Here is a 24964-nt window from a genome sequence, read left to right on the forward strand (position 1 = left end):
TCATCTCGAGTGCGGGTGCCCGACGGGGTCGTTCCGTCGCAAGGCAGCGGGAGATGCCGACGGCTCGGGGAGGCCTTCATCCAGCAGTGGGTACACCGTGGATGATGAACAAAAAAACGATCTGAATAGGTCGCATACAATGTGAGTATTGCACGAGATCGTGGCTGATCTCGATGATGACGACGTCGCCTATCACAAGGCCCGACCTTGACGCAAGCACGTGTGGTCCGTGCCAGTGTGACGACCCCGGGCTTGTGATCTGAGGACAACGCAGCACAGACTGTGGACTCGTGCGCTTTCCTATAAAGGTGCTGGGCTGCAAGTCTGCGGTGGTGCTACCCCATTGGGGAGCCCTATGCAGAATTTGTTCTGCCCCCTCCCCCCTTCCTCTCTTTCATCACTATCATCAGCAGTCACTGTCAATGCACTGCTGGATGAAGGCCTCTACAAGACACAGCCAACTCTCACGATCCTGCGATGTGAATACTCCAACCCAGCACCCGCACCTGAACTGATTCCATCGCTCCATCTCCCCAGTGGACTGACGTCCTCTCGGATGCATTTCCGTTCCTTTTCTGCCACTCCCTTGTTAGTCTTGACCATCGGCCACCAATCCCTTAAAATGATGAAACCAAAAAATGTCGCGTGAGCTTGGCGGGCAGTAGAGACAGAGAGACAAAGAGCTAGATGCAGCGAGATAAACAAAGGCGGGCAACAAATAGACACGTAGCGACACGAGGCTAAACAAGATAAGAGGGTGAGATGGCTTGAATGCATTTCTACTTACGCGCGGTCGCTTGTTATGCTCAATAGGACTCGAATTCGAGCTGATATTTAATTCAACACAATACCCCCTTGAGCTCCTGGGGGGGTCTGAACTTGTGCTTGGTGTACTTATTACCCCTCGCGCTGCCACTGGCTGCTTTGTGCGCAGCGGCAAGGCAGGCTTCGTGCAAAGCAACGTTTGTGCGGGAGGCAGATTACTGCAGAAGCAGCACTTGAGTGGCTTTTTATTGTTGTTGTTGTTGCCAAATACTGCCACAGATTCACCGCAATGGAGTTACACCCGTGCAACAGTCGGATTGCAGAGCGGTGAACATCAGGATTTACAACAAGACACCGGTCACGGTGTGTTTTTTTACACGCTTTATTTTTGTAACCACGCAGCAAGGCCTCACGTGAGTCTTAAGGCTTATTGTCGCACGTGGGGCCTGTCACACGTGGGTCCTGTCACACGTGGGATCTGTCAAGTGTTTTTTTTGTGTGCAGGAGGTGGACGATGTTGCAGCTGCTGTGTTTAATTCCAATTGGGAGTAAATCACAAGTAATGTCTAAGCATTGGGACGTTTGGCAAGTAGTCGATGCCATTATATTTATGGTTAGCTATTGGAGGACATCAGAGAACCCGGAGTTTGAGGTTTTTTACAATTAATTACGCGGATGGTCCCGTTTAACAAGTTGCCCCGGAATAATTTACACGGGAGATCCGTGGTGCGTGAGCACCGCAGCAACAAACCATCGTGCGGGAGGAAACCCATGCAGAAAGTTAGGGCGAACATACAAACTCATCACAGAGATGCACTCGAGTCAGGAATCGAACCCAGGTGCTTCTTGCTGTAAGGCACGAGTTTTGCCGCTGGGTCACCCTGTCACCACCACCAACAATACTAAGAATCGCTGCATGGCATGAGTTCAGCTGCATGCCATACGTTCAGCACCAGCAGCACCAAAGGAGAAATAGCACAACATTAAGCGCAGCGACTTTACACTTACATAGCTGTAATTGGACAGCAGGGTGTTGGGAAGAAAGACCTGGGTTCGACACCTATCCCAGGTGGAGTTTGTATGTTCATGTTCTGTTCTAAAGAGGTTCCCTCCGTGGTTCTTCGGTTTTCTCCCATAACTTAAAAACAACCATGACAATAACCTGGCGTGTGCCAAACATTCCTAGGCTGCCAAATTTCCTCCAAATGACTCCCGTTGGGATTTCGCAAAGCATCAACATCTCCCCCGGCTGTAAAACAAGTTCAATAACCATTATAATCACGACAATGTCCTGCCCTCCAAAAAAAGCACTCACTATAATTAAAGCGGCCAAGCATCCTCACATAGTCGAGGGTTTAATATTTTTATTAACATATCCCACGTTTAATGATATGTCTTCAATCTGGGGAACAAGTACACGATATTCATTTTTACGGTACATGAGTCACAAGGTGAACTTGGCTGTCTCGTGTCGCAAAAAAACAAAGACAACGGCGTGATGACGAGCCAACTCTCCTGTGATGTTCTGCCAACAAAGCAGCGTGCATGCCTGGGCAATTGTGAGAGACACGGGGAGGTCCAGAGTGTATGTGTGAAACTCGGCGTTATTTTCTGCTCAAGACTGTCAGATGGTGTGAGACCGAGCCCAATGGCCGTGTGTTCTTGTCGTCCGATGCCCGAGCGAGAAGCCATCTGTTGCCAAGGCACACCACGCCGCCACGTACTTGACTGCGGAGAAATTTAAGTTTTAAATAGTTTCGACCCGCAGTGCTTCTATCACCTGAAGCGCATGGAGAAAAAGGTTATGCTGGGTTAGGACATCTACAGGGGCCCCCCAAAGGTTCCTCCTGCAGGCCAGGGACAGAATGCAACGTGGGGCATTCGCTTCAAATAAATTGGCTCATTCTGGAGTCCTCTTGTTTGCGATATCTTGGCCAATTTGCACGCTCCCCGCCCCCCCCCCCCCACCACTCTGGGCAGCCCTGGACATCTGTGTGCAGGTTGGGTGAGGGCCGATTGCCGAGACAGGCGTTGAAGTGGTCTCCACGAGTCCGTCGACCTCGGGGAAGACCTTAAGAGCAGATGGTGGGAAGCTGTCAGAGTTGACCTTGGAGGGTAGCCGCGTGTCGACTGCACTGTGTTGGCTCCGTAGGGTGAAAAGGAAGTTCAACACATTTACATCGGCAGCAGAAGCTGCGGATCTGGTGGAGGATGGCGAGTTATGGAAATGAAGTGCTGGGGGAGGCATCAATGGTTTTGGCAGTGACGACGTCTTGATCTTGAATGTAAGTGAAGTTTCCTTGACAAATGTAATGCTATCCGTGACGGTAATGTGGACACATTCCTGTGATCATATATTCTTTATCCCATTGTTTATTTATTTATAAAGCGCAGTGTCTTCACGTCTTACCTTAAATATTGTGGTTAAGCGTTACATTTCAACAACTCGCATCAAGGATGAAATGAAACTTCGCGTGGAAAAACTACGCCGAGAGCAATAAGACGGAGCAGATAAACTAAAAAATTAACCCGTAAAAACAAAGTTTTTCACTATAAATCCTTTATATGCGTGGCATCGGTTTTATTTTATTATTCATTTCTGTTTTTCTTGAGTAAGAGTTTCATTTTTATCACATTGGTATTTTAAATTAAATATTTAAAAAAACAATTCCTAAAAAGTGGAAAATTTTGGAAAAAAATTTTCACGAAAATAAATTGTCACGCACAACGAGTCTGTGTGCAAAATGTCAGCTCGATTGGATCACGGGAAGTGGGTTAAAAACGACCGAAAGATTTGCACGGTCGTAAGCGCGCAAGCAAGCAAGCAAGTGAACTTAATAATAAGGATCTAATAAGTATAACCCGTAAAAACAAAGTGTTTCACTATAAATCCTTTATATGCGTGGCAGCGAACTTAATATAAAGGATTTAAAAATATTTTCGCCTGTGGAGGACGTGGGGATCAATCCCGCGACCTTTGGCATGGGAAGCGAGGGCGCTACCAACTGCGCTACTCCGCCACGGCCTGTGGAGGGGTTACGCTCTGGGCTCTTATACTGTGACGTTCAGCCAAAGCGATGAATGAGTTTTATTTGAATATATGTAAAATATTTTTTTTTTGCCTAAAATGTGTAAAATGTTTGGAATTTTTTTTACGAACATTCATTGTCTGTCACAACGAGTCTGTGTGGAAAATGTCAGCTCGATTGGATCACGGGAAGTGGGTTAAAAAACGAGCGAAAGATTTGCACGGTCCTAAGCAAGCAAGCAAGCACGCAAGCAAGCACGCAAGCAAGCGAACTTAATATAAAGGATCTAAAAAGGCGTCTCTTTTCACAGAGAGGCTGCCACAACAAAACGGCCGCCTGTAACTACGGATGATGGGCTGGAATATTTTTAGTCTTAACTTACATTGTAACCTGGCGTTTGTTAAAACATATCGATATCTTTTGTTAAATGTTTACGTTGTCGACGGCGGGAGGGTTTGTCGGATGGGGGCGGGGAGGCGGTGGCGGGGGGAGGCCACACAGAAATTGAACACAAAGCGACTTCATTTTTAATATTCAAACGACCGAGTTGACATTGCTTTTCTTCCCAATACCCGTGTGTTGCACTGCAATATTATCATTGTTTTGGTAAACAGGTGCACTTAATTTTAATGTCATTGAATGCAGTATTTTATATTGAACCAGAATACAATAATAATTCAAGACTGCTTTGTAGTTCGGCTCAGTGGATATTGAGCGGCCGTAATTCAACGTCCAGAGATGCGAATGTCACTGGGACATTACGCGGGCAGATGGCAAATTGCGGTGTGTCGTATTTAGAAATATTTCAAAAGTGAATTTTATTTTCCGCTATTATTTGTTTTGTGTGTGTGTGTGGGGGAAATAGAACAAAAAAACGAACTGCTAATAAATTGGCTGTACGGCACTCAGGGGCACGTTAACTGCTGATGCAGGGTATATAACGCGCAATCCATCAAGAGGCTGACAGGAAAGCCTCCTCAGCTCTGAGAAGTCCCCCATTTTAGTGGGGTGTTTGCCGTTCACTTTGAACGAACAGGCAAGTTGTAGGAGCCACCGGGAGCCCATTTCACCGATGGAAGAAGCACAGCCTACACTAGGCCTGAGAATATTGTTTTGTGGTTCTGCCCCCAACGTAACAGCTTTTCCGCTCCAAATGGCTTTCTTTAGCACAATTTAGAGCCATCAGGCCCAGGTCTTAGTGTCCGGGCTACATTTCTCTTGAGGGCTAGACGCAGTTAGTCATACCATTTTCACCGTGTCTACAGGAAGAAAAAAAAACTCAAGTGCACGGATACCTGGCCACGACTTAATTTAATGCTTGCGAAGAGGAGTAACTCACACGTAATGTCTCTCTCTCTCTCTCTCTGATGCACCTCGGGGTTGTGCGGCACGTCTGATGTTTCATTCTCCGTGCGCCTCCTCTTGAAGAACTGAATTGGTGTTTGAAAAGTTTTGAAGAAGCTCCCAGCATGCAGAGCGAAATGTCGTGACAGGGTGCCGAACAACGCGTGTGGCACCTAACCTGGAAAAAAACGTCGGAGAGCCGTACGACAGAGCCGCGAAGGCGAGTGCGGAATTATAATTCGTATTCTTTGTTTTATTATTATATAGCAGGTGAATTTTAAGTGATTTTAAGCTTTCGTGACTGCAGGAATTACTCTTTGGTTCTTACGTAGAAATCAAATACATTAAATAATAGAGTACGACGTTTCGATTGCAACAAAAGCAATCGTCATTCAGGTAGAACTAAATTTGAGAGAGAGACAAAACACAGACACGGAGACACACAGACAGACACACAAGCAGAGAGAGAGAGAGACAACACAGAGACACACAGAGAGAGAGACACACACAACATCTGTGTGTCTATATGACACTGACTTCTGGACCCGAAGCCAAATATTATTATGTTGCATCGTCTTCGCTTCCCGCCTTCACCAATCCGCAATGACCAGCGCGGTGAACTAGGTCAATTAACCCCTATGGGAGGCCTTCATCAAGCAGTGAATAAAAAAAACATGCGGTATACAGTACGTACACGTGCACACGTACAAAGCGAGAAAAAGCATACGTTTTCTTTAACTCTCTCTATATATAGTCATTATAAAAAAATCTATAAATATGTACGTTTAGATAAAAAAAAAATATACACATCAAAATCGTGCTCACGTAAGGTTTGTGCCCATTTGATTTGAATAATTATTAGCATTTGCACCCATCATGCAGAAATGCAGCCTACATGAAACAAGCGTATGATCTTGTTGTTATTCAAAGCATTTTCATTAGCGGTGGAATTTGTGCATTTTTAATGCAGGGCTTGCACCAGTGGGATTTAGAGGGGCTTTAAGCAACTACAAAAAAAGTGTTCGTCCAAATCCTAGTGGTTTGCCAAGGCATTAAATTACTGCTCAGACTTTAAATGCGCGCCCATTTTTTAGGTATATATTTGCGTGGGATTAAAAAAAATATATCTAACGTACATATATTTTCGCTCTTCCTCCGGATTTTCCCACTCTCCTCCCTCCTCCTCCCCAATCGTCGCGCGCTCTCCGATTTCGCCGTTTTCCCCCTCCCGCGACGTCTCCTAACGTCGCTCAGGCTCACATCTCGCTCATCGTTAGCGAAACGGGGCCGGGGGCGGGGGGATGAAACAAACCGTACAAGTATCACGGCACACGCGGCAGAGCTTCACGCTGAAACCCTGACAGCCCCTACCAATTAGACTAATTTGAGAACAAACCCATTAACCGTTCCTGCATTCGCCGCCCCGCCATGATGCCAAACAACAAAACTGCCCTATCTGTTCCGCGTACGGAGATTGGTCTCTTCATTGCGCTCCGTGATTGGGAAACTTAATAATCCCGCGTAGCGTAGCGTTTGCGTGCGCGAATGATAGAGCTGGGTGCCTGCGCGCCGTTACATCTCATGGACGTGGTTTGCGACGTGAAGTTGTTTTTTCTTCTTCTGGCATCATCATTATCTTGCACGCTAACATTTGTTTCCGCAACAAAATCAGAAGTTCGCCGTCAGTCAACGCCACGTTACGCATAAAAGCACGCTGCTTCTCAACCTGTTCGCGCCACCTGTTTGGTCTACGCAAGCTTTGATTCCATCCGATGACAAATAAACAAGAACACCTGTTATGCATGGTCGGTGTTAAGCGCGATCCAGGCTCAAACATGTTTATCTTTTAAAATGTCTGACAATATACGGCACTTTATGGGTCATCTGGTCGTAAACAAATGAAAAATCGTGACAGTCGTAATTATAATAATATCTACATATGTTTGAGATGTCACAGGAGTTGTTTGATCATATGTTACCACATTGGTCAGTGTAGGTTGGTGCATCAACAGTTCAGATATCATTGCATGAAAAATAAAAATAGGTGTTACCCTTTCTGGCAATAAAGCCGATGTTAAGATGTTCAAACACCAAATAGAAACCTTTTGCAAGGAATCAAGTCTTCATTAACCACACGCAATTGTTGTGAACATGCAAACAGACATGCTCTGATAATATAAGCATTGTCTTTGAAACTGAATGGCCTACACCAGAGACAGCCTTCTTTATAGCCAGGTCTCACCAGTGTCAGACCAGAAACAACCCCAAAAGACTACACACAGTTCCGATATTACTTGGCACTGATGTTAGCCATGCCCGGAAATGAAACTTAGGCTGCCGGTTTGCGGGTGGAATTGTGCTCACCACTGCGCCCACCACCACCACCATCACACAAAAACAATTTCTGACATCCCATATAATATCGACATATAGCATTTCACATTGAGACTAAGTTCAATAAAGATGATATCGCTCTTGAATTTAGCGGAATAATCCATAATGCTATTTTTACATTTATTGAGGGCCGTAAAACACTATACAGAATTACACGTCTGCATAATTAGAACGTGCACGTCTGTGTATCAACTTAAATAATATATTCTGCCTTCTCTGGGAAAATATTACCTTTCATTGTCTGTAAAGTTTCTTACCCGTCAGAGTTCCTTCATAATTATAGTTTTGAACGGGCGCAGTTTTATTGATTGTATTAACATTTTGAACAAAACAAACTAAGAAAACAACATAACCTGAGCACGAGGGATCAGCGCGTCCCGGTGCTCAGAAATGGGTCTATAGAAGAAGCTACTCAGTAAACAGGGAACGTTGAGGCCAACCTCGGCCCAACGTTTTGAACCACACACCAACGTTAGCACAACCTTGGCGTGTTTACTGAGTAGCCGTGATCTAAGGCAGGAGAGAGAAGCGGAGGAGAGAGAGAGAGCGAGGGGTACTGCGGCGAATGCTACTATTGTTAAGCGGCAATAAGCTTAATCAATCAAAGTGTCTGATTAACAGCCAGAGTGTGCTGGGAGGTGCAGCTCTATTTGCGATGCAAGGCATCGCCAGCAGACCCCGTTCACACGTCCCATAAATCCCTCTGCACTCTGCCATGGTGGTGATGCATGCCGCTGATCCCGTGTGCTTTGGAGGCAAGGAGACAAGGGTTGGTAGATCGCATAGAGATTTGTAAAACTCAGAAAAAAAAACTTGCTGACTTTGCTAGGTGATGTTGAGCAGATGGCAGCGCAGGAAATGGGGTTTGTGAACAAATCTTGCGTGGTCTTTCAATTTGTTTAGGGTTTGTCTTCTTCTTTTATTTTCGCTTGTGCGAGCGGTTTCATGCCACGAGATGAAGAGTTCATTCGGAACTCTACCAGAGCAACAGTCCAACACTTCGTGTCGGAGAAGGCCCTACGGAAGTGGATATCGCAGATCAACCTATGATATCCCTTCCAGTGATCTCCGGTCCACCCAGCCATCATCTGCGCCATTTTTGTTAACGTTATCCACTCAAAGTGCGCATGCTTTCTCCGTGTCATCTGGCTTCCCAGCACATGAAACAAAACACTCGTTAACAAGAAATGAATTGGTCATGCGTCCTAACCTACGATTCCCTTGGATAAGAGTCCTGAGCGCTTCAGTCTTGCTATCTTGGGAAAAAAAATGAACGGCAATACAATTATTATTATTATTATTCTTACTGCCATCAATCAGCGCTCAAACAATTCTGATAATGGAATATGTAAAGTGCGTACAAGCTCGTAGCGTCACTCTAATCAGCGTACGACTCGTGCGCGAGGAGGGCAGCTCCATTGGAGATAAAGCTATATCGGGTTGCAGTGACCTTTTCCATTTTTGCAGTCTGGAAACTTTTGACCATCTCGCACGCGCGCGCGTACCACGCCGCACATGGCGATGGGTGCTTCGATGCAAATGAAATGATGTGCGCGGCAGAGTGAGGCCAATGCCAGACGCATGCATTACCCCGCTCTCGTGCATCACATCGCGTCGAGCCAACGCTGAAGGCCTCCCCACAATCGTATATATTTTTAGCAATGCCATTTCTTGAGGTGAGAAGGTCTTCGTGATTAAGCGATGCTCACAAACCAATTTCCCACCCCCCCCCACCATTTTTCATTCCTCCCCCACTCCCCCACCCTCCCCCCCTCTCTTTCTCTTTTCCCTCTTCGTGTACTCATCTCCACACATGTTTGTCTATTTTTGAAAGGATGTCCTCTATCCATTATTATGTCCATGACCATGACGCACAATGGGATGCCGTCGCAATAATGATTGGCGCACCGGCCTCTCTGAGATCCCGGAGGTCGCCGGTTCGATTCAATCTCGCGGCGTGGCAGTTGAAACAATGATGCGAGTCTCTTAAATCCACCCCCACCTCCTCTCGTTTGCGGTATGGTAAAGTGTGGGCACTGTCACCTCTTCCAAGAAGGCGGCAGGAGGCGGTGGTTGTGGCTTTGTACGACGTGATCTCTGATCCAGCACTGTGGAGGCGGTAGCGAGGGTCGTGGAGGTCAAGGTGCCATACCTTGGCTCGTCAGAAGCAGGCAGTACAGCAAGTGGACTAATCGCCATCTCTTTCCATCTCTACGGGGATAGAGTGTTGCCCTCTCGCGCGTGTGGGTTTTCTCTGGGTGCTGAACTGTTTTTTCCCCCCACACCTCCAATTAGGAACGGTTGGTTACGTATGGCGCAAAAGAAGTTCAACATACATAGAAAATAAAAGCCCAACGTAGCGCGACCCCCCTGACAAAAAGTCCTCGGGCTCAGAGTGGCATTCCTAGATAAATAAGTAATAATGTCCATACATTATTAAGACATCTGGCCGGCGTGACGACCACACGAGGCCACGCGCATCCTCTCGAGGGGCTCTTCGGAGTTTCCCCCTTCCTCCGACAGCAGGCGGTCTTGAGCAAAGGCACTTGCAGGGCCGCGCCTTTACCTTCGCAAATTCTGCCGACGCCTGCCCTGCCCCTTCTTGGCCCTGGCTGCTGAGCCTCCCGCCGTGCACGCGGAACGCCGGCCGTGTGCCATGCTAATGCGACGGATGCAATGCAAAAGCAGTGGGGGTAGGGACGGGGGACACTGAGCTCCCTGCGAGCCTCATTGTCTATGCACCGCCGGCAATGCAATCAACTCGAGGAGTCATGCACCGTGCGTGTGCCGGTGCGCTCTCTGAATTCCCACAGATAAGTGACACGTGTAGAGAGTGGGGCCGTGGTTTTTAAATAAAAACGAGTGGGTTCCTACCTCTTCGGTGGAAGACATTTTTTACGGGCTTTAGAAACGATTGGAGAAAACACAGAAAAAAACGTTTTTATTGTTGTATCATTGCATTTACTATTTTTGTTATTGTTGTGTGCACATTTGTACGTGTGCGCACGTGTGTGCGTGTGCGTATATGGGTGCGCACGTGCATGCTTGCACAACCCCTGTCAATCCACTGCTGGATGAGGGCCTCCACCACGCGGTGCGTATCGTCGTGGGGGGGGGGGTGTCATTGACCATACTTCACCACGCTGGGTCAGTAGGGACTGGGGAAGGTGAGAAGCATATACAATGGATCATGGTGCAGCCCAACAATGGATTTTGCTGCATTGCCCACCAGCTGTACACGACGAAATTCCGCAGAATTAATATAATATTGCGAGACTGCAAAGATGTCACGATGTGTATGTATGTTGAACGTGTTTCGCACCGTACGTAGCCAACCGTGCTAATTGGAGATGCAACGTAATATTTTTACATGTAAATAATATCACGTGTATTTACGAGGGCATATTTTTATATATATATTTGGCCACAGAATAATTGTCCAATCATCGCTGAATCTTCAGACACAACAACAACCGCCATTCGTCACTAAATGGCGGTGACGTCACCATGGCGCTTGTGCCAGGCTATGTGCACTTTAAGGCCACGCGAAGTGTCAAACGCCCGCTGGAAGGAGGTCACGGGACAGATCCAGGTTCAAGTTCAAGTTCATTTCAAGTTAATTTATTTGGAATAGCCCTGTGAGCCATTCGGCTCTTGAATCGGGTGCAACCGCAACAAACAAAAAAAACAAAAACATGAACAAGAAAACATCTTAAAGTGACTATGTGACTATGTGCAAACAGAAAATCCAAGAAAAGACAGCTTGACTGACACACACACACACACACCAAAGAACCTCAAGAAATTCATCAGCAGAGGAATCGATGACAAGATGCAACTTCTAAACGCGACCGCGTCTCGCGATGCTGTATGGAGCAATGGCACGTGGCCATCCATCGGGAGAGGAGGAATATCTGGGCTATATAATATATAGAGAGGCAGTCGGTTATAGATAAAAGAGAAAGGTCTTGGGCTTGGACTTGAGCTTGGAGTAGGGAATTGACTGCACGTGTGGGGGGGGGGGGGGAGCTCCAGGCTAAGCGAACAGCAGAGGAGAATGAGCGACCTCCCAGTGAACGGAGGTCGACGGAAAGCCTTGGTTGCTGAAATAAGAGAGGGCGTCGAGACGAGTAGAGTGAGATGAGGGGTGCGGGCAGGGGGTGATACAGGCAGACGTTTCAGGCAATGATCCTTCAGAGGAGAGGTTGCAGCACGATTCGTCCCTTGCTCTGCAAGTGGCTCAATGACTCTGCCCTATATTTCCCTGCATTGGAAAAGGACCATTGCCTGAAACGTCAGCCCACTGTATTGTTTTCTGATGTAAGGCAGTGACACTGATGCATGTCTTGAGTTATTTTTCTGTCTGTTGCTTCTGCACCACTGCCAATGCAATTACTCGGATTTTCTCCAGATTTATGAAAAAAGATCCGTGGGAGGAGGGGCGGTGCAGCGGTTAGCACACTGGGCTGAGAACCCGGCGGCTACAATAGTATTCCTGGTGATGGCTTACACCAGTGGGGAGTGATTCGTCAACCGGTGCTCGGCTCTCCTCTCAACAACCCGCACGGACCAGCGTGGTGAAGTATGCTCAAACTACCCCCATAATCGATACGGCATGGGGAGGTCTTCTGGATCTACAAAGGGCTTGACATTATTATTACGAATCATGCGATCAGCATGGGCCGGCCAACTCACAGGTATAGAGCCCAGCTGCTCGCAATCGGAAGGTCTTGAGATCAAATTATTCTGTTTGGGGAGTTGATTCATTCCATCATCGCTCTGGGGTCGGCAAAATGAGAACCACTTTTCGTGAAAGCCAACGGCGGATGTTCTATGGATTATGTATGCTGAACTTCCTTTTCAACGTACGCAACCAAACGTGCCAATCGCAAGTTTCGGGTAATGGACTCACACAGGCGGAGGGACTCATTCCCGCCGAAGGAACGTGGGATTTCCACCACGGGATCAGGGCTGTTAAACGGGAGATGAGCGTACCCTCAATATTCGCTTGCGAAATCAATCACGAGCAACCGGGCTGAGTTCACAGATTGCGACAAACCCCCCCCCCACTTCCCAACGTGCCCCATCACCACCACCACCACCGCGTGCATCCAGCCTTTCGCGAGCAGCACTCCTCCCCGTCAGATCGCGACGTCGGAATCCTTCGACTTGACCCGCGATGACGGCGCACGAAGCCTCGGGAAGTGTCTGCCTCGTGGCCGTCCGTCTCGTTCACCCGCGGCACCGGCGAGTCGCAATAATCATTTCGGGCACGTCAACAGTGCCGCTGTAGCTTTTAATGGAACGCGATACCAGGCGAAAGTGTGCGTTGTCATGTGGATTGACTCTAATGTGTTACATTACTTACAGATTCTTGCACAATCGCTTGTCGCGAGGGCTCCGGCAAGGAAATGCACACTCGTGCACTTAACATGAATTTTTCATGCTTTCTCGCGATTAAATCCAACACCAGGAGAGGAGAGGGAGAGAGAAAACGGAGCAAAATACAACGACTGATGTGATGTTGTTCTCTGGGCATGCACCTTCACCACGTACCTTCTTCATGCACCTTCACTACGTACCTTCTTCATGTACCTTCTTCGTGCATCTTCTTCATGCACCTTCTTCACGTACCTTCTTCACGCACCTTCTTCACGCACCTTCACCACGTACCTTCTTCATGTAACTTATTCGTATACCTTCTTTGCGTACGTTCTTCATGCACCTTGTTCACGTACCTTCTTCATGCACCTTCTTCATGCACCTTCATGCACCTTCTTCATGCACCTTCTTCATGTACCTTCTTCACGCACCTTCTTCATGCACCTTCTTCACGTACCTTCTTCACGTACCTTCTTCACGTACCTTCTTCACGCACCTTCTTCACGCACCTTCTTCACGCACCTTGTTCACGTACCTTCTTCACGTACCTTCTTCACGTACCTTCTTCACGTACCTTCTTCACGCACCTTCTACATGTACCTTCTTAATGCACCTTCTTCACGTACCTTCTTCACGCACCTTCTTCACGTACCTTCTTCACGTACCTTCTTCACGCACCTTCTTCACGTACCTTCTTCACGTACCTTCTTCATGGACCTTCTGCACGTACCTTCTTCACGCACCTTCTTCATGCACCTTCTTCACGCACCTTCTTCATGTACCTTCTTCACGTACCTTCTTCACGTACCTTCTTCACGCACCTTCTTCACGCACCTTCTTCACCTACCTTCTTCATGTACCTTCTTCATGCACCTTCTTCATGCACCTTCTTCATGCACCTTCTTCACGCACCTTCTTCATGCACCTTCTTCACGCACCTTCTTAATGTACATTCTTCTCGTACCTTCTTCACGCACCTTCTTCACGTACCTTCTTCACGCACCTTCTTCACGTACCTTCTTCTCGTACCTTCTTCACGCACCTTCTTCATGCACCTTCTTCATGCACCTTCTTCACGCACCTTCTTCATGCACCTTCTTCATGCACCTTCTTAATGTACCTTCTTCTCGTACCTTCTTCACGCACCTTCTTCATTCACCTTCTTCTCGTACCTTCTTAATGCACCTTCTTCACGCACCTTCTTCACGCACCTTCTTCATGCACCTTCTTCTCGTACCTTCTTCATGCACCTTCTTCACGTACCTTCTTCATGCACCTTCTTCATGCACCTTCACCACGTACCTTCTTCATGTACCTTATTCGTATATCTTCTTTGCGTACGTTCTTCATGCACCTTGTTCACGTACCTTCTTCATGCACCTTCTTCATGCACCTTCATGCACCTTCTTCATGCACCTTCTTCATGCACCTTCTTCACGTACCTTCTTCACGTACCTTCTTCACGCACCTTCTTCACGCACCTTTTTCACGTACCTTCTTCACGTACCTTCTTCACGTACCTTCTTCACGCACCTTCTTCACGCACCTTCTTCACGTACCTTCTTCACGCACCTTCTTCATGCACCTTCTTCACGTACCTTCTTCACGTACCTTCTTCACGTACCTTCTTCACGCACCTTCTTCACGTACCTTCTTCACGCACCTTCTTCACGTACCTTCTTCACGTACCTTCTTCACGTACCTTCTTCACGCACCTTCTACATGTACCTTCTTAATGCACCTTCTTCACGTACCTTCTTCACGCACCTTCTTCACGTACCTTTTTCACGTACCTTCTTCACGCACCTTCTTCACGTACCTTCTTCACGTACCTTCTTCACGTACCTTCTTCATGGACCTTCTGCACGTACCTTCTTCACGTACCTTCTTCACGCACCTTCTTCACGCACCTTCTTCATGCACCTTCTTCACGTACCTTCTTCACGTACCTTCTACATGTACCTTCTTAATGCACCTTCTTATCGTACCTTCTTCACGCACCTTCTTCTCGTACCTTCTACATGTACCTTCTTAATGCACCTTCTTATCGTACCTTCTTCACGCACCTTCTTCTCGTACCTTCTTCACGTACCTTTTTCTCGTACCTGCTTTATGTACCTTCTTCATGCACTTTCTTCACGCACCTTCTTCATGCACCTTCTTCACGTACCTTCTTCTCGTACCTTCTTCATGCACCTTCTTCATGCACCTTCTTCATGCACCTTCTTCACCTACCTTCTTCATGCACCTTCTTCATGCACCTTCTTCACGTACCTTCTTCACCTACCTTCTTCATGCACCTTCTTCACGTACCTTCTTCACCTACCTTCTTCATGCACCTTCTTCACGTACCTTCTTCACCTACCTTCTTCATGCACCTTCTTCTCGTACCTTCTTCACGCACCTTCTTCACGCACCTTCTTCACGTACCTTCTTCATGCACCTTCTTCATGTACCTTCTTCATGCACCTTCTTCACGTACCTTTTTCACCTACCTTCTTCACGTGCCTTATTCACGTACCTTCTTCACCTACCTTCTTCATGTACCTTCTCCATGCACCTTCTTTATGTAACTTCTTCGTCTACCTTCGTGTACATTCTTCACGTACCTTCTTCGTCTACCTTCTTCGTCTACCTGCTTCATGTAACTTCTTCACACACCTTCTTCGGGTACTTTCTTCGAGTACCTTCGACAGGAAAAAAAAACACCCAAAATAATCGACGCCGTGAAATTTCCGCTCGTCGCCGAACGGGAATGGGAATCGCGCAAATTAAATGCGAATCCGAGAGACGCCTCCACGTGCGATCGATTCCCGCAGTCGGCTGAAATCCTTCAAAATATTTTTCTAGTTTCTTCTTCTTATTTTAATTGTAACGTGGCCAATTCAACAGCGCACGCATCCACCGAGGAGGCGTCACGAAAGGGCCGGCGTCAGCACTGGCGCCGTGCCCTGCCGGATGCAGCGTGGCGCTCGCCCCAGGGCGTCTGAGCGCAGATCGTCGAGCAAAAACAGAGATACCCCATGCCCCTCCACGCCAATGTAGACGTACGGAATTGTGGGGCAGGTGCTGTTAGCGAGCACCTGCATGTTAGTTTGCTGTCCTGCCAGCACGCCTCCGATTAGCGCGGTTGACTACGTACGGTGCGAACGAAGTTCAGCATACAATGCATATGTAACACGTAGTAGGCTTTCGCGACCAATATCATCCATCTAGATTTGAAATCATCCATAATAGAGGATGTTGGGTTAGAGCGCGTAAATATTTAAATGTGTCGTTAAAACCCGCCACCACCCGACACAGCCAAATAATAAGGGTTGTCACGTAAACAGAACGTGGCCAATTCGTCACGAGTACAGCACTAATCGGTGTGTTGGAGAGCCAAGCCAGAACATTTACAATCTGAGTACGACGTTTCGCCAGTAACTACAACCAGCTTCATCAGGCGACAAAGTGCAGCGTACTTCAATAGGGATTGCCGTTGTTACGGCTATTTTAATACACACAATAGACAGGAAGGACAAGATCAAAGGGCTCGCATAATGCACATGCATAATGTACGTTGACTCAGTAATTCCCCCCCCCACATTGTGCAAGAGCGCAGAAGGGTGGTCAACACATCAAACGCCTCTATATAAGGAACGAAACAGTAAAGCTTCTCTACAAATCTGGCTGTCGCCTGATTAAGCTGGTTGTAATTACTGGCGAAACGTCGTACTCAGTTTGTAAATGTTGTGGCTTTGCTCTCCAACACACCGGTGTGCTGTACTAGTGACGAATTGGCACGTTCTGTTTACGTGACAACCCTTACTAATTGGCTGTGTCGGGTGGTGGCGGGTTTTACCGACACATTTATCTATTTACGTCAGGGGCCATATAAGGCCCCGCAAAATAATTTGGTGTGACCCTGCCAAGGCAACCGCAGGCAGGACTCGAAATTCAATAAATCTAGGAGCAAACATGGAAAAGCAGTTGCGAGTAGCAACATCATTATTACCAGCTAACATCACACGCCTCACCAAAGAGAAGCAGTTTGAGCCATCATATTAGGGGTGAGTTAATTAAATGTTTGACCAAATATATCTGGCTAATTTTTAAGTTGATAATTTTATATGGCCCGCGAATGATGTTATAAATATCCAAATGGCCCTTGGCAGAAAAAAGGTTCCCCACCCCTGATTTACGTGATCTTACTCAAAACCTCTACTATGTATGCATTGGATGTTCAATGACGAAGTTATGCGGCCACAAGTCGAACTAGGGGAGGATCGGAAGATCAGGACCAGTTCGGATATTTCCCACCGATGTTGGCCTTGAGTAGGATTTGAACTAAAGGGAGCAGGTTCGTAGGGCAGTGCGATAATCACTTAATCACTGTGCCATCGCTCTCCACGCAGACACAAATAATCACCCGCCTATCATTTAACAGACTGTAGGGACAAGTGCTGTTAGCAAGTAACTATGAAGACCGGCACTTCACACGAGGGGGTAGGTGGCCAGCACCAAGACCGGCCGCCTTTGTTTCCCCAGTGGCGATGTTTACACACCGCATCAGGTGCTTATTTGAGGCTGAATCGACCTCGGGGAGGCGCTGGACCGGCTCGCATAATCGTCACTGTGCTGACCGTGAACGGGAATCGAACCTGGGTCGCCGGGTTCGTAGCGCAGCGCGCCAAAACCGCTGCACTACCCCCGAAAATCAGGCACGCAACTCACGTGCACGCGCGCAGGCGGCTTAACAAAACGGGTTTTTTTCGTTCAGTGCGTTGCTGGGAGAACATCAGAGAGGAAATGATTAAAATTTTAAAGTGACAAAAAAAGCATCGGTTGCTCAAAGGGTCTGCCACAGCTGGTCCGTCGGGGCCTGCATGCCGTTAAGATCCAATGTGTTCTAATGATTGCATACGAGTATAAGCTTATTATCTTTAAGTTGTACTCGATGCGTACGGGGTAATCTTACATCGTCCAAGATGTCTGTCTGGAGTGGAAGAATAAGCGAACATCCTCTCTGGAGTGGCTGTCCGGGTTTAGCGCAGTGTAGTGAACGGTCCTTCTGGCAGCAGTGGCGTGAGCAAGCAATTGCAGGGTTGCACCTCTACACTTCAAGGTGGAGGTAAATGGTGGACACTCTAAGGCAGTGGTTTTTAACCTTTACTGCAAACATAGGTGTAATGATACATAGGTTTATTGAAACAAAGTAGTTGTACTTACGTGCCCGTGTTTACTTTGTGTTTTCGATAATTATCGATAATTATTACATAGATTTGAAGCTTTCGTGACTGCAGGACTCCATACTCTTTGGTTCTTTCGGTAAAGTCAGGTAGGAAGAAAAACAACAGATCACGACGTTTCGATCGCAACACAAGCAATCGTCATCAGGTGGGACAACCACATCAAGAAGCCTACTTCAGCAGTTTTTTCTTGCCGTGGTTGTCCCACCTGACGACGAGTGCTTGTGTTGCGATCGAAACGTCGTGATCTATTATTTTTCTACCTACGTGACTTTTCCGAAAGAACCAAAGAGTAATTATGATATTATCATTTACCTTTAAAAAAAATCTGGCCACGTCTCGCACCCCCAGAAAGGGCATCTCGCACACCCAGGAGGTCCGTGCACCCCAGATTAAGAAGAATAACCACTGCTCAGTTTAACACGTAGGCTTTCGCGACCAATATTCTTCACAATCAACGTTTTTGGGTTTAGATCGCGTTATTTATAAATGTGTCGTAACCCTCCACCACCCGACACGGCAAATCAGTAAAAAAAGCGTCACGTTGACAAAAGACAAATAGTTCACTGCTTTAGCCCACCGGTGTGTTGAAGCGTGAAACCACAACATTTACAATTTGAGTACGACGTTTCGCTGGTAATTGCATCCAGCATCATCGGGCAATTCGGCAGAATGGTGAGGCTCTGCTCTAAGGCGTCTTGTGTCGTTTGCTCACCCCCCCTGAGAAGTGAGAATACAGCCACAGGGCACCCAGCCCCCATGCTGGAAGGCTGTTGTCATCAGTGAGGCTGAGCACTCAGTTCCTACCTCACTGCACCCGACTGAATCCACACTAAAGCGGCAGTCAAGGTGATTGATGATCCAGCACTCACTGATTCACTCCAGGTACTCGTTCGCTCATTGGTGGTCGGCCACCTCCTTATCGCTCTTGTATCGTTACTGCCACGGTTTCCTTGCCCGTGAATGTCACTCATCCGATCCCTCGAGCCAGTCGGGTAGGACGAAGGACTCCGTTCACGTCATCCACACTGCGCTCAACTCGCTACACCGCAGGTCACAGCAGCCCACTCACTCGGCCACTCAGACACACACCCACTTACTAACTCACCCGTGTGCTCACTCACTCATTCACCGATTCGCTACCAATGGCCCTCCCCCGTCCCCCCCAAGATCTAACAATATCCTCACTCAAAGCGAGAATGCGCGTTACACTTTATGTATTACAACTTTTTAAGGTGTTCTTTGTTGCTGCTCGCTGGGCATTTTGATTTGTTTCGTCCTATGCTCAGCAACTGAAATTGTAACAGCAACACAAAAAAATCCAGCATGCCTTGTGCAAGAGGCAAGAGAAATAATTCTGGCCTGAATTTAACATTTAGTGTCCTTTTAACTCCCCCACACGCCCCACCTGCCCATCAGCTAAATTGCATGCAGTGCTGCTCTGGCTTTTCATCACTGCATCAAGTGATGCATAGCCAAGGTGAATGCGTTTGGTGAATGTCACAATTTAATGTAAAAAAAAGCCCTGTTTCAGTGGCACTAACTGTAACTGATGCGTTTCAGGTGGGGTTATTTAAGGAAAAGATCGCTTTTTAAATAAATAAATATTTAAGGAGAAATAAAAAATAGCTTTTCAAATAAATAAAAACCCGCTCCTTCCAAAAAACAAGATCGCGTTATTCATGCGCACTCCGCTATCGTGTTAGGCGTGCTTTCCGCGTAAAGTCTCCAATAGTCGGGTCAAGGAACCGTTTTTAATATTGCTGCGTGGATTGAAAAAAAAAACACGTGAGATTTTTTTGGGGGGATTGAATTTCTATGCAAATGTGTGTTGCCCATTGTGAATGCAGCATGCTGCTCGGCCTGAGGTACGTTGCCAAACCAAAACCAAAAGTCAGAGACGAATATCCCCGTTTGTTAATCCACTGCTGGATGAAGGCCTCCTCCTCAACTCAGTGTCCCAGCCCGGCCGTTTGTCATCCGAGCCGGTGAGTGGGAGCAGTTGGTTGTAGCGAGGGAGGGCAGTCCAAGACCTATTTCAGATATCACTCGCCACTGATGTTACCCGTGGCGGGCAATACAACTCAAAGTGACCTGGTCCGTAAGAGCGCAGTGCGCTAACCACTCTGCTGCCAGGGCTTCGAAAGCCACCCAGGTGGTTCAGTGGTCGCGGCTCGCAATCGGAAGTACGTGAGTTCACATCCTGGTTGGGGGTCGGGAGGGGGGGGGTTGACGCAGCCCATCATTTCCTTCAGGGTAGATAACATAGGTACCACTTTTCGGGAAAGATAACAGCGGTTGTTCTATGGCTAGATTCACCTCGCCATAAGAATGTGGAATTGTCAATATTGGCTTGGGGTTGTTCACAGACCATGCACAATGCTGCAATGCTCATTTGAATTCGAACTCGCTTTATTTATTATAAAATACATTTCACATTCACTTCATGGCATTTATTTTGTCAAAGAAGTGACCTCTTTTAAGTTATCGATCCTTTTTTTTTTTAAAGCCATCAATCAAAAAACATAACAACAACAAAAAAAACCATTAGGACACGCTCGCTCACATCGCCGGTTGAAACCTGCGCCAAGAAAACTAACATCAGAGAATTGAGCGGAGGTAACCTTAACACCTCTGGGTAAATCACAGAGTTTTAATGCACACACCGTATGGCCATGCTGCCATTAGCAGCTCTGACCTGCGAGCGAAAGGCCAGAGACTACCAATTAATATAAAACCATGAAAGGAAACAAAAAATCTGGGACAATTAAAGATGAAAAATAAAGGCCAGGTCTGTACAAGTCCTGGGGCTCGTACCACACAATTAAAGCGGCCCTTGTTAATTTGCATTAGCGGAGAGGTTGTTTTATTCTATTTTATACGCGCTGTTGTTTTAAAGTATGGCCCCTGGGTGCGAAGCGGTGAGGAGGAAACATTACAGAGGAGCCACAAAGAGAGAGAGAGAGAAACTGGCCTGCACCACCCCGGAACAATCAAGGGGGGATGAAGAGGCGAGATCGGGCCAGCTGGGCAGACAGATGGCCTGGGAACCGTGTTTGTTGGAAAGCATTCGCTCAGTGCACAGTGCAGTCGCATCATCGCCTTCTCCTCTGCCTCACACTGCATCGCGCGGCGCTTTCAGACGCGTTCTTGTGGCCGTCTGGAACGCTCTTCCTTCCGTTATTAGGAAGCCGCTTCTAAATAATCGAGACTGAAAACGTATTTCTTTAGAAGTGCTTCGATGAGTTCAGTTTGTTGTCCTTCCCCCGCACCTCCGATGAGCGTGGTTGGCTACGCACGGTGTGAAAGAAGTTCAGCACACGGTACATACATGCACACAAACCATCTCATTCCCCTCAAAGCTTCCGTCTTCTGCACAGCAAACCGCCCCCATTGTGGACCCACAGCAGCGCCTTCACCATAGCCTTGCGCGACAATCAGGACGCAAATACCGAATGTAGTAAGCTCGTATTGTTATTATTCGCAAGCCTTCATTACGAGGTCGCACGTGCCGTGGTTCTTACGAATATGTGGGCTATAATCCATGCTCTTTTATTCGTGCGTGAGTCTCTAGTACGGTACAATGTCACGGAACTGACTCGCTGGGCGACAGGTGGAGGTACGTATCACGAGACCTCCTTTGCCAGGATTAAATTATGATAATAAAGGTTTTCCCCTTTCTGGCAACAACGCATGTGTTCAGATGTTAAAACACCAAATTGAAACCTTTTGCAAGGAATCATGTCTGCATTAACTACAGATACTTGTGGTGAAAATGCAAAAAAACAGATGTTTTATTGCCAGAAAGGGGAAAACGCTATAATTTTAATTTCATACTGGCAAAGGACGTCTCATGATGTAGCCGCTCACTCCAAGCTCTCAATGTCCCGATAGTGCGTCGTCTTTGTGCTGTTCGCCTTTTGGCGTCCTCTGGTCTAACACCATTTGAGACTAGACTCTAAAGAAAGCTGTCTCTAGTGTGGACCAATTAGTTTCAAAGACAATGCACACAATGTCAGAGCATGCTTTTTTTGTTTACATTTTCACCACAAGTGTATGTGGTTAATGTAGACATGATTCCTTGCAAAAGGTTCCAGTTTGGTGTTTTAACATCTGAACACCTCTTCTTGGTTCTTTCGGTAAAGTCACGTAGAAGGGAAATAATAAAATAATAAAAATAAAACATAATAAAATAATTCTCACGACGTTTCGGCCACAACGCAAACAGCCGTCCTCAGGTGAAGAACAGGTCTGTCGGAAAGACAGCGTCATTGTTTTATTTGTATTTATTTTATTTTATTATTTCCCTTCTACGTGACTTTACCGAAAGAACCAAGAAGATGAATCCCTGCAGTCACGAAAGCTTTAAATCGAAATCTGAACACCTGTTTTATTGTCAGAAAGGGGAAAACCCGATAATCATGAGGACGTACGTAGATCGGACATCTTTCGCAGCATACGTAGCCAACCGTGCTGATCGCAGGTGCTGATATGTGAAGGGGTCAGATTTGTGAACATACCCGTAGACGATAACACTTCCACCGCCATGCACACAACCACCGCATTGGGTGTGCGTGATTAATTGGTCAGTGGAGATAGGTGACGGTCGGATAAGCGACGTTGTACTGCGGGACATCGCAGGGCCGATAGCAATTAATCCAGCAGCAGCGGCTTGATCATGCCTGATGCTCACGATGAGGGCATGTGACGTCAGTGCCCTCCCAACTGAACAGGGTTCAACCCGAGACCACACAAGCTCAGCAGTGCAGCCCCTTCTTTTTGCTCTGGAGAAGGGTAATTGCCTGAAACGTCAGCACACTCTCTATATATGTTTCCATTATAAGAGCAGTGTTGCTGATTGCACGCCTGTGAACGATAAAACAAGTTCGGTGTAGATGGCCAGCAAAAAACAAACCTGGCATTAACCCTGAAAGAGTAGGCCGAACACAACGGTGGACGGGTATCCCTAGAGCTGACGTGGTGCCATTGATGACCTTCCACCAGCAGTGAGGTGAGCAAGACATCGCAGGGCTGCACCTTTGCCTTTGTCTACGTACGAGAATGGCATTTTTCGGAATGTTTTTCAAACCGGGGACATTTTGTTCCGTGATCGAGCCCCACGCAAACCTTGTAGATAACGCCTAGACCGTGCGTCCCGAGCTGGCTGATCGCAGATTGTGGGACTAATTGATGACCAAGCGAAGAACTGGAATCGCGGTTTGGATCGCTCTTCTCGTATCTGACGGAGCACTGCGGCGGGGCGCACGCCACGAGCGATGTCGCGGTGACCTCTCATTCAAAGTCTTATTGCTTGCAACACGATGTGTCAGACTCGCGTGGCACCGGTGTTATAATTTCGCGAACAAAATTAGCGACGAAAATGTTCAACAAGGAAGGATGTTTTTTTTTACAAAGTTTGCTTTGGTCCATTTATAACCGTGACCCCCCCCCACCACACACCCGCCCGGCAGAGACAATCAAATAAAGTTGTCACGTCATGGGCAAAACGTGCCGATTGATTTTGGCATTTCAGCAAGCCGGAAGAGTGTCGATAAGCGAGCGACATTTTAACAGTGGCTGTGTGGGGAGGGCGGTAATGTGTCGGTAGACTTGGAGAATGACAAAAGGGAAAATCCGCAGCCTCGGACTAAACTTTCCACGGGCAGCGTAGGAAGAAGGCACTCTCGCGAAATAACCCCGCACGGCGCAGAGCCTCGGTGCACACAGCAGGGCAGATGGTGATCCAGCGGCCTCACCAGACATTCTTTATTCGTGGATTTGGTTTTTTTCATGACCTGGAACGCTTTGTTTCAACTGTGAGTTAGCCGCTATCTCTTATCTCCTCCGTCACCGCCAATACTCCACCGTATCCGGCGAGACCGAGTGTGGCCTCTCTGCCTCGTCGCCTTATCTGTCGTGCTCGGCTGAGTGGCAGCTCGATGGGGCGCATGAGCGCAGCAACCGCATTACAAATTCCGACAGGAAAATGATTCCCGGCGCTGTAGGGAGTTTGCCCGATGCAACGCGCCCCGTCCCCCAGCCCCCCTCCCAAGGCCCACGGCCGAATTTCCCTCTCGCCCACATTGTACGCCGGTGGAATCGACAGATTTCCTCGTAATTCCTTTATTTCTCCACTCGCTCGCTGCACTCCTGCTTGCTGCACTCCTGCTTGCTGCACGCGCGCGCGCGGTGCATCTGTCTCTCTGTCACGTGGTGCATCTGTCTCTCTGTCACGTGGTGCATCTGTCTCTATGTCACGTGGTGCATCTGTCTCTCTGTCACGTGGTGCATCTGTCTCTCTGTCACGTGGTGCATCTGTCTCTCTGTCACGTGGTGCATCTGTCTCTCTGTCACGTGGTGCATCTGTCTCTCTGTCACGTGGTGCATCTGTCTCTCTGTCACGTGGTGCATCTGTCTCTCTGTCACGCGGTGCAGCAACAAGCAGCTCTAGAGGCGATGGTTGTGACCGCGTCCTTATTTGTGACAGGCGAACTGAAATGAAAAGTGTGAAATGTCCGTTCGGCGTGGTTTATATTGGGCACGACTTGAAGCTGTTAGGAGAGTAGTGGTGGTGGGGGGGGGGGTCCAAGTGGCATCTGGGAAAGGAGACGTCATGGCTAGAAGAGTTGATGATGGCTGATGGTCGAGAATAATAACGGAGCCCGCCTCTGTCACTTTCGCCTGCAGGAGCCTCGCACGAGCCACAGAAGTTACCTGGGCGGTTAACGTGTGCGGTGACGTGAGACCCACCAGAGACGTCCAAACGTTCCCTCACTTCTCACCGCCTCCTCGTCGACGGAACGCGATCGCCGTGACCAG

General features: G+C 47.7%; 1 long non-coding RNA gene across 1 annotated transcript; it reads left to right on the forward strand.

Annotated features, from left to right (window-relative positions):
* The first annotated feature begins 23 nt into the window (after window positions 1–23).
* On the forward strand, window positions 24–24964 carry LOC144937588 (uncharacterized). Its single transcript, XR_013637761.1, has 3 exons — window positions 24–141; window positions 2918–3050; window positions 24833–24964. It is a non-coding gene; the product is annotated as an uncharacterized LOC144937588 (long non-coding RNA).

The sequence above is a fragment of the Lampetra fluviatilis genome, chromosome 19 (genome assembly GCF_964198595.1).
Source record: "Lampetra fluviatilis chromosome 19, kcLamFluv1.1, whole genome shotgun sequence".
Taxonomy (NCBI): domain Eukaryota; kingdom Metazoa; phylum Chordata; class Hyperoartia; order Petromyzontiformes; family Petromyzontidae; genus Lampetra; species Lampetra fluviatilis.